Source organism: Callithrix jacchus, chromosome 5 (genome assembly GCF_049354715.1).
Source record: "Callithrix jacchus isolate 240 chromosome 5, calJac240_pri, whole genome shotgun sequence".
In the NCBI taxonomy this organism is placed as follows: Eukaryota; Metazoa; Chordata; class Mammalia; order Primates; family Cebidae; genus Callithrix; species Callithrix jacchus.
This window is the reverse complement of record NC_133506.1, coordinates 102347012-102357527: the sequence shown is the minus strand read 5'-3', so window position 1 is coordinate 102357527 and position 10516 is coordinate 102347012.

The window sequence follows — 10516 nt, the reverse complement described above, 5'->3', positions numbered from 1 at the left end:
TTCTCCTGCCTCACCCTCCCAAGTAGATGGGACTACAGGCACATGACACCACGCCTGGCTAATTTTTTGTATTTTTAGTAGAGACAGTGTTTCACTGAGTTAGCCAGGATGGTCTCGATCTCCTGATCTCATGATCCACCCACCTCAGCCTCCCAAAGTGCTGGGATTACAGGCATGAGCCACTGCCCCCGGCTGCCCTTACACTTAATATGGGAGTGAAAACTGTCTCAATCTTAAGAGAACCCTTTGGCAGTATCTACTAAAACTGAACGTGTTTATAATCTATGACCCAGCAATTCCCTTCCTAGGTATATGTCTAATAGCAATCTGTACACATGTTCACCAGAAGACATGAACAAAGACATTCGTAACATTCTTCATAATAACCACAAACTGGAAACAACCAATCAAAAATAGATTAGTAGATGGTAATATATTCACGTAATGACCTATTACCCTGCAATGACAGTGAGAAAACTGCTACCTGCAATAACGCGGATGAATCGCACCTTAGAGAGTATAACATTGAAGCGGGGAGAAAAGAGGCAGGTTAATGGGTACAAACATTCAGTTAAGTAAAAGGTGTAAGTTCAGATGTTTGACAGCGAAGTAGAGTGACTATAGTTAACAACTATCTATTGTCTTTTTTTCTTTGAGACAGGGTCTTGCTCTGTCACCCAGGCTGGAGTACTGTGGCAGGATCACAGCTCACTGCAGCCTCAACCTCTGAGGCTTGAGCAATGCTCCCACGTCAGTCTCCTGAGTAGTGGGGACTACAGGCATGCACCAGCACACCCAGATATTTTTTTTTGTAGAGATGAGTTTTTGCCATGTTGCCCCAGCTGGCCTCAAACTCCTAACCTTGTTATCTCATATTAGGGAGTATAATATTGTCCTCTCTTCTAGCTACTTTGAAATACACAATAGAGGCCAGGTATGGTGGCTCACACCTGTAATCCCAGCATTTTGAGAGGCCGAGGCAGACAGATCACTTAAGCTCAGGAGTTTGAGACCAGCGTGGGCATCATGGCAAAAACCCATCTCTTCAAAAAATAAAAATAAATGAATAACAAAACAAAATGTGGTATAGTCATGTGATGGAAGATTATTCGGCCATTTAAAAAGAATTAAATATTGAAGCTGGGCATGGTGGTTCACGCTGGTAATCCGAGCACTTTGGGAGGCCAAGGCAGGCGGATCACTTGAGATCAGGAGTTCAAGAGCAGCCTGGCCAACATGATGAAACCCCATCTCTACTAAAAATACCAAAAAAAAAAAAAAAAAATTAGCCAGGCGTGGTGGCAGGCACCTTTAATCCCAGCTACCTGGGGAAGCTGAGGCAAGAGAATTGCTTGAACCCAGGAGGCGGAGGCTACAGTGAGCTGAGATTGCGCCACCACACTCCATCCAGCCTGGGCAATGGACCAAGACTCCATCTCAAAAAAAAAAAAAGAAGGAAGTATCGATGCATGCTACAACATGAATGAACCTTGAAAATATTATGTGGAGTGAAAGAAGCCAGACACAAAAGATGATTCTTTTTATATGAAATACCCAGAATCGGCAGGTCCACAGAGACAAAAAGCAGTTGAGTGGTTGCCAGGGCTGAGGCCGATGGGGAACTGCTCATGGATATGGGCTTCCCTTTTGAAGCGATGAAAGTGTTCTGCGACTGGGGAGTGGTAATGGGTGCACTACACTGTGAATGTACTAAATGCCGCTGAGTTGTGCATTTTAAAATGGTTAAAATGGTAACTTTTATGTGTATTTTACAATAAAGTAAGATAAAATGAAGAAATCAGGATAATGTAATAAATCAGAATGGTTCTTATCTTAGAGTATAAAGAGGTGTAAGTGAAAGGGAGAGGGCCAGATTTCTGGGGAACTGGTAATATTTTTTTTAATCTGGGTGGTCCTTACATGGGCACATTCATTTTGTAAAGATTCATTGAGCTGTAAGAGACAATGAGTAGAGACAATTCTTTAAAGGGGTTTTGCTGCAGAGTGGAGCTGAGAACGTGGGCAGTAGCTAGAGGGAGAGTGGAATCAAGGGAGAGTGGTCTGTTTGTTTGTTTGAGAGTCTCACTCTGTCACCCAGGCTGGAGTGCAGTGGTGTGATCTCAGCTTACTGCAACCTCCGCCTTCTGGGTTCAAGCGATTCTCCTGCCTCAGCCTCCTGAGTAGTTTGGATTACAGACAGGCACCTGCCACCACGCCCAGCTAGTTTTTGTATTTTTAGTAGAGACGGGGTTTCACTCTGTTGGCCAGGGTGGTCTCAAACTCCTGACCTTGTGATCCACCCACCTTGGCCTCCCAAAGTGCTGGGATTACAGGCGTGAGCCACCATGGCCGGCCAGGAGGGTGGTTTTAAGATGGAAGAAGTAATACTGTTTTTGCAAATGTGAGAGTAATCTAGCAGAGAGTGGGTAATAGATGGTGTGGAAAAGACAGGAGAATCGCCTGAGTGGTCCTTGAGCAAGGGAGAGGGGATGAGACCTCACGCCTGAATGGGGAGATCCTCGCTGGCCATTGAGAGGACCAGCAGGAGGCGGAGGCACAGGGCGGCCTGTGCCGGTGGGTGGGTAGAACAGTGGGCATCTGTGGCAGCTCGCTTCTGGTCTGTTACCAGAATTATTACCCCCAGCTTACCAACGCACAATCTCAGACTCAGGGAGAAAAGGGGTTTGCTCACAGTCACACAACTGAAGCCAGAAGTGGAGCTGAGGTCTCCCCGATTCCAGGTGCACTACACCAAGCTGTCCGAGTGCCTAGAGTTCAGCCCCACCATGGAACATGGCACTTTCTATTGTTTACCCTAAAACAACTTCTCGAACTTTCAGAAGTGCCTCTCTTTATATAGATTATACACACACACTATATATATATATAGTGGCTGGGCTGCTGTATTTGGCTACTATACATATATATATATATATGAATATGATAAGGATTCCAGAATTGGATGAGTCCGGCCTGCCTTGTGGATATGCTGTACCATAGAAAAGGATTTAATTATGCTCCCTGCTCGGCCTCCATCTTTCCCAGCTGGAGAATTCTAATTGTGGAGCTTGCCCTCATGGTAAAAGCCCTTCATCATTCCATTGTCTGGCCCTTTTCCAGTCCTATTACGTCTTTCTTGGAATGCAGAAGCCATAACAACAGAAACCACAGAGGCTTCCATTTTGAAGAGCCTTTTGCAGGGACAAGGGCCCATTTATATATTCAAACTGATGGTCAGCAAAGCTGTGGTCTGCCCAAGGTCACACAGAGTGTCCACAACAGAGCCCAACCAAGAAGAATTCCAATCTCCACCACATGCCACTGCCTGCCTGCAGGACTCCAGAGGGGCGCTGTGTTTCAGTAGGGCTCATTCAGCAGCCAGTGATGGGGCGTGGCAGATTGTGTCAAAGTGGCTTAAAGCAATAAGGAGGATTTGTTGTTAAATAACTCAAAGCCCTGAAGCAGGCAGTCTTCTGGATTAGTTGACAGGGGCTCAAGAGTATCATCACAGTCCCAATTTTGTCCTATCTTGCCATCTACAAAGGCTATAGAAGGTTGGATGGCATTCATATGGTTTGGCTGTGTCCCCACCCAAATCTCATCTTGAATTGTAAATCCCATAATCCCCACATGCCAGGAAAGGGACCGGGTGGGAGGTGATGTAATCATGGGGGCAGCAGTTACCCTCACACTGTTCTCATGATAGTGAGTTCTCACAAGGTCTGGTGATGGTCTTATAAGGGCTTTTCCCCCGTTTTGCTCGGCACTTCTCCTTCCTGCCACCATGTGGAGGAGTGTATGCTTCCCCTTCCACCATGACTGTAAGTTTCCTGAGGCCTCCCCCACCCTGCAGAACAGTAAATCAATTAAACCTCTTTCCTTTATAAACTATCCAGTCTCTGACAGTTCTTTTTAGCAGTATGAGAATGGACTGATACAACACCCTTGCAAAGTTATGTTTTCTTCCTAACCCCTGGAACCTGTGAATGTGACCTGATTTGGAAAAATGGTCTTTCCAGGTATAATTAAGAGTCTTAAGATGAGATCATCCTGGATTACCCAAGTGGTCCCTAAATCCAGTGACAAGTATCCTTATAAGAGATAGAGGAGAAGAGAGATGGGGAAGCCATGTAAACATGAAGCAGTGATTGGAAGCAGCCATAAGCCAAGGAGGCCAGCAGCCATCAGGAGCTGGAAGAGGCAAGAAACAAACTCCCCTAGAACCTCTGGAGGGAGCACAGCCCGGCCAATACTCTGATTTCAGATTTTTGCCCTTCAGAACCATGGGAGAATACATTTCTGTTGTTTTAAGCCACTAAATTTGTGGCAATTTGTTATGGCAGGCCTAGGAAATGAACGCAGAAGACAAGGACTCAATTATGAGAGTTAGCTGAGTCCTGAGCCCTATGCCCTGCCCCTATGTGTGGCAGGAGGGGGAATTAGCTTTCCCCAAAGCTCATGGACTGCCTGGGAAAGGTATGGTCACCAAGAGAAGGGGAATGGATATGGGAGAGGCAAGCAGAGTTTCCACTCCAGGCACCCTGTGCAAGAAAAGTGCCATTCCCTAAACATCTGCTCTGAGAGAGAGGAGAGCATAGGAAAAACAGTACCCTAGAGGCAAGACCTGCACGAGGTCAAGGCTGAGGGCTACACCATCCTGAGGGTGGGGGTGGGTCTTCCAGACCCCAAGAATGTAGGAACATGGAGTGCCATCCTCTTGAAAGAGTGGATGTGAAAGTGCATATAAATTATAAAGATCATTCACACTTAAGAGGTTATTTCAGCTGGGTGTAGTGGCTCACACCTATAATCCCAGCACTTTGGGAGACCAAGCCGGGCAGATCACCTGATGTCAGGAGGTTGAGACCAGCCTGACCAACATGGAGAAACCCCATCTCTACTAAAAATACAAAAAAAAAATAGCCAGGTTCGGTGACAGATGCCTGTGATCCCAGCTACCCGGGAAGCTGAGGCAGGAGAATCACTTGAACCCGGGAAGCAGAGGTTGCAGTGAGCCAAGATTGTACCACTGCACTCCAGCCTGGGCAAGAGGAGTGAAACTCCATCTCAAAAAACAAACAAACAAATAATAAAAGCTTATTCCATCCACCTGGTTGCCCAACCCAGGACCTCAAGGTCATCCCATATTCTTCTCTCTCCCTCACCCTCCCCTCACAGGCAATCTAACCCCACTCCTGTCATCTCTGCCTTCTATAAATAGTTCCAGTCTGTCCACCTCCTTCCATCTCCATAACCATCACCCTAGTCGAGGTCACCATCCTCTCAATAGACTACAGCCCCCAGCCTGGCCTCCCTACCTTCAGTATCAGCCTTTTCCTGCCACTCCCCACCAGAAACTAGAAGAATCTTCCAAAAATGAAAATCTGCCCACGTCACATGCCTGTTAAAAACTTTTCAAGCCCCTCAGCATGACTTCCAAGGCCCCGTGATTACCGGACGTCATTGCTCACCCCCTCCCTTGCCAGCTCCTCCAAACACTTCAAGTCCTCTCATTCCTGGGATCTTTGCACACACAGCTTCTCTCTGCCTAGATGACCCCCCAGCACTACGTGCCTAGCAAGTCCTAAAGAATTCAGCTGAGGCCGACGCAGTAGCTCAAGCCTGTAATCCCAGCACTTTGGGAAGCCGAGGCAGGCAGATTACTTGAGGTCAGGAGTTTGAGACCAGCCTGGCCAACATAGTGAAACCCTGTCTCTACTAAAACTACAAAAATTAGCCAAGCATAGTGGCAGAAGCCTGTCATCCCAGCTACTCGGGAGCCTGAGGCAGGAGAATTGCTTGAACCAGGGAGGCAGAGGTTGCAATGAGCTGAGGTCATGTCACTGCACTCCAGCCTAAGGAACAGAGTAAGACTCCATAACAAAAAAAAAAGAAGAAAGAAAAAAGAATTCAGCTGAGAGGCCATTTCTTTTGAGGGGCCTCCTTTATCCCCCACCCCTTCTGGGATCCCCCCACACCCCAGGCTTACCCTTACCATAGTTCATGGATGGATGGTGTTGTAATGACCTGTGTGCCATCATCTCCCCATCCCCTCTGAGCTCCGTGAAAACAGGAACTATGGCTTCTACCTCTTCCTCCTGAGTACACAGCATGTGGCAGGTGCTGAGATAAATGTTGATGAATAAAGATCACACCTATGCTAGACTCCCTTGCTTTTCTGAAACTAAGTTCATCCTAGACCCTTGCTGAATCGAAATGTTTCCCGCCTCAGTACAGCCAGCATACAAGGCTGAAAACGTGGAGTCAGATGAGTTGGGTCACATCCTACCTTTGTGACCTTTGGTCAGTTATTTCACCTCCCTGAGCCCCGATTTCTCTTTTTGAAGTGGGAATTATAAACCCTACTTCATAACAACAATTGCCTGGCAGGTGGGACTCAGCACGATGCCGTCCACCTTCCTTCCCATGTGCATACACTTTGGCTGATGTCAGCAGGCACTTATAAAGCGCTTACCACGTGCCAGATTCAGGCAGGTGCTGGGAGTAATGATGATCACCCTGACCCTAGATTTCACAGTACCACGTCTGAGAAAACTCAGCTGTAAATCCGGAGTAAATCCTGAGGATTCACAGGACGGCAGGACGGCAACTAACAGGAAGGTAACGATGAGTCAGCCTCAGCCTCTCCTCCGAAGCCCTTGGATGTCCCGGAGACTGCGGAGTCGGTGTTTCGTACGGAGACAGCGGAGTCAGTGGGTCTTTACTGCCACCTGGTGGAAAAATAGGATAAGGCCACAGGCAGCAGCCCAGAGAAATTCAGGCGCCTGCCTGGAGCTGCCAAATGCCCGGGTCTAACTTACATCTGCCACATTTGTTCAACAGCTAATGAGAGGGTGTCAGAGGGGATCGTTTTTGAAATCAAGACTACCATATCAGAAAAAAAAGAAAGAAAAAGAAAAACAACTGCACTTTGCAAAGGTTGCAACGTGGTGCGTGCCTCCAGGGGAAATTTCTCTTCCTGACTCAAAGGCTAGAAGGACTGGAAAACCCTGTGAGGTGGGAGGAGTATCTTCTTTTAAAACCATGGTGGTGCTTTACTCCACGGGCCATCACAAAGGGCAAATCCTGGTGACATTTTCCAAACCTTGGTGCGCAGGAACCCAACAGAACTGTCCTGCCCGTAAACCAGGCAGGATCTAGCTCAGTCCTGGAAAACTGCCCGAAGCAGGGAGGCCCTTCTTTCCAAAGGCCTTGGCTTTGCAGCCAGACTTGCTAAGTCAACAAAGTGGGAGCCAGCCCTGCCTCCTGCCTTCCTGTTCCACCCTCCAACTTCTCTTCCCTCCACCTGGTGGTTCTTCTCCTTGGCCTGCACGCACACACACACACACACGCACACGCACACGCACACACACACACGAGTCCTCCATTTCAGTCATTTGGATGGAAAATCTGATCTGGGAAAACTGGGAGGCAGAATCCAGATGGGCCACACCAGGGTTATTTTTTCTCTTTCTCCATATTCCAACCATCCCGTGAAAAGTTGGGCCCAAGAATGCAAACTCAGGAAAACCCAGGGCAGTGCACCGCCAAGATATTTACTTAGCCCATGAGTTTACTTCCATCGCCTGAGGAGGCAGTCTCAGATTTCCTCAGGGCAGCAGCGCGTTGCTGAATCCAGCCAGTTGCTTCTGGACACAGTGTGGTCTCTGCAGCCTCTACACAGTCTTTCTGAGAAAGCAAAGAAATCCTCTCTGGAGGCTGGGCACAGTGGCTCACACCTGTAATCCCAGCATTTTGGGAGGCTGAGGTGGGCGGATCACGAGGTCAGGAGATTGAGACCATCTCGGTGAAACACCGTGAAACACATCCTGGTGAAACACCTGGTGAAATACAGTGAAACAGTTTCATCATCCTGGTGAAACACACGGTGAAACACCGTCTCTACTAGAAATACAAAAAATTAGCCAGGCATGGGGGCATGTGCCTGTGGTCCCAGCTACTCCGGAGGTTGAGGCAGGAGAATCACTTGACCAGGAGGCGGAATTTGCAGTGAGACGAGATCACGCCACTGCACTCCAGCCTGGGTGACAGAGCTAGACTCTATCTCAAAAAATAAAGAAAGAAAAAAAGAAAGCCTTTCTGGAAAGGCCTGTTATAGCAGGCACACAAGTGTGGAGAGTAAAGCTTGAGGAAGCACCGTTCACCATACCCTCTAGAGGTCTCATGACCACCAACCCCACTGGAAACGCAGCAGCAAGCTCAGTTAGGGGCAGGATGAAGGGCTGTGTCGCCCCAGAATTTCCCAAAAGGAAAAAAGCCATAAAACAGAAACAAGTAGGAGCCATCAAATATACATAAAACAGGTGCCTCACGCCTATAATCCCAGCACTTTGGGAGGCCAAGGTGGGCAGATCACCTAAGGCCAGATGTTCGAGACCAGCCTGGCCAACATGGCAAAACCCAGTCAGTACTAAAAATACAAAAATTGGCTTGGAGCAGTGGCTCACACCTGTAATCCCAGCACTTTGGGAGGCCAAGGTGGCAGATCCCCTGAGTTCAGGAGTTCAAGACCAGCCTAACCAATATGGTAAAAGTCTGTCTCCACTAAAAAATACAAAAATTAGCAGGGCATGCTTGTGGGCGCCTGTTATCCCAGCTACTTGGGAGGCTGAGGCAAGAGAATTGCTTGAACCCAGGAGGTAGAGGTTGCAATGAGCTGAGAGATTGGGCCACTGCACTCCAGCCTGGGTGACAGAGCAAGACTCCAACTCAAAAATAAATAAGTAAAATAAAAAATAAAGGCCCAACACGGTGGCTCACACCTGTAATCCTTGGACTTTGGGAGGCTGAGGCTGCTGGATCACTTGAGGTCAGGAGTTTGAGACCAGCCTGGCCAACATGGTAAAACCCCATCTCTACTAAAAATACAAAAAATTAGCCAGGCATGGTGGCAGGCACCCATAGTCCCAGCTGCTCAGGAGGCTGAGGCAGGAGAATCACTTGAACCCAAGAGGCAGATGTTGCAGTAAGCCAAGATCGTGCCACTACACTCCAGATGGGCAGCAGAGTGAGACTCTGTATCAAAAATTAAAAAATAAATAAATAAAAATACAAAAATTATCCAGGCATGGTGGCAGGCGCCTGTAGTCCCAGCTACTCAGGAGGCCTAGGCAGGAGAATTGCTTGAACCCAGGAGGCAGAGGTTGCAGTGAGCTGAGATCCCAGCACTGCACTCCAGCCTGGGCAACAGAGCGAGACTGTCTCAAAAAAAAGCCATAAAACTACATATAAAAATTGTGAACAGTGCAATTCTGTTGGTTCCACTACAGTACAAAAGTTGCAAGTTTTTCATCAAGATAGAAAATAAAAACAAAGAAAAATTATTAGCATACTGGTATTAATCAACCAATGATGATACCTCAAATATATCATCTCAACCTAGCTGATGACACCCCCAGGATCCCAGCTGTAACACTCATGTCCAGGCTTCTGTGACCTGGCATCTCTTGCATCCTGGGGGTTCACAAGGAGCAACTCTGTCCTCCTAACTATGCTAATTTCTGCCCCTGGGCTTCCATCCAGGGCTTCTGGGTTCTCCTCACTTACTCCGAGTTGTGCCAGGGAGGTAAGCCGGGGTGGGCATCAGGTCATCCACCAACCATCTTCAGAGGTCTTTCCTGGGCCCTTCTGGTCCATCAGTTTCTCAGGCCTGGGCTTTTTTTTTTTTTTTTTTTTTTTTTAACAGAGTCTCACTCTGTTGCCCAGGCTGGAATGCAGTGGTGCAATCTCGGCTCACTGCAACCTACATCTCCCGAGTTCAAGCAATTCTCCTGCCTCAGCCTCCTGAGTAGCTAGGATTACAGTCACCCACCAGCATGCCAAGCTAATTTTTGTATTTTTAGTAAAGACGGGGTTTCGCCATGCTGGCCAGGCTGGTCTTGAATTCCTGACCTCAAGTGATCCGCCTGCCACAGCCTCCCAAAGTGCTGGGATTACAGGCATGAGCCACTGTCCCCAGCCAAGGCCTGGGGGCATCTTTTGCAAGATAGTCCTGACTGCCTACAAGCACTAACATCTATCACTCTCTGAGGACCTGGCTCCCCCAGGACACTCCAAGAAGCAGGGCTTCTGTTCCATCTGCCCTTAGCATTGCCCGATCTTCTCTCTTCTGTCTTCTCTACCATATCTCATAACCCAAGATATGGTTTTTTGTGTTTTTTTGGGGTTTTTTTGCAGCAAGGGGGCTGCTGGAGAAAACTATTTCCTTCCAAATTTCTTCAAGATGCACAGTCTGTTAGCCCAAAACCTCTTTGCCTCCTTACCAAAAAACAAATGAGTAAATCCATTTTGTAAAACAAAAGCCAGGAAGATTTCTTAGCTGCTTTCAACTCTGCGCGTGCCTCCACTCAGGCAATGACAGAGCCAACTGCCTGTTTGCATGGAGAGGGGAATGAAGGAGAGAAAACAAATACACATCTCAAATGATCACCCAGATGCTTGATCCACACACATTTCCTCTCCCGTCACTCAAGAGTTTGGCGGTGCTCAGTTGTGA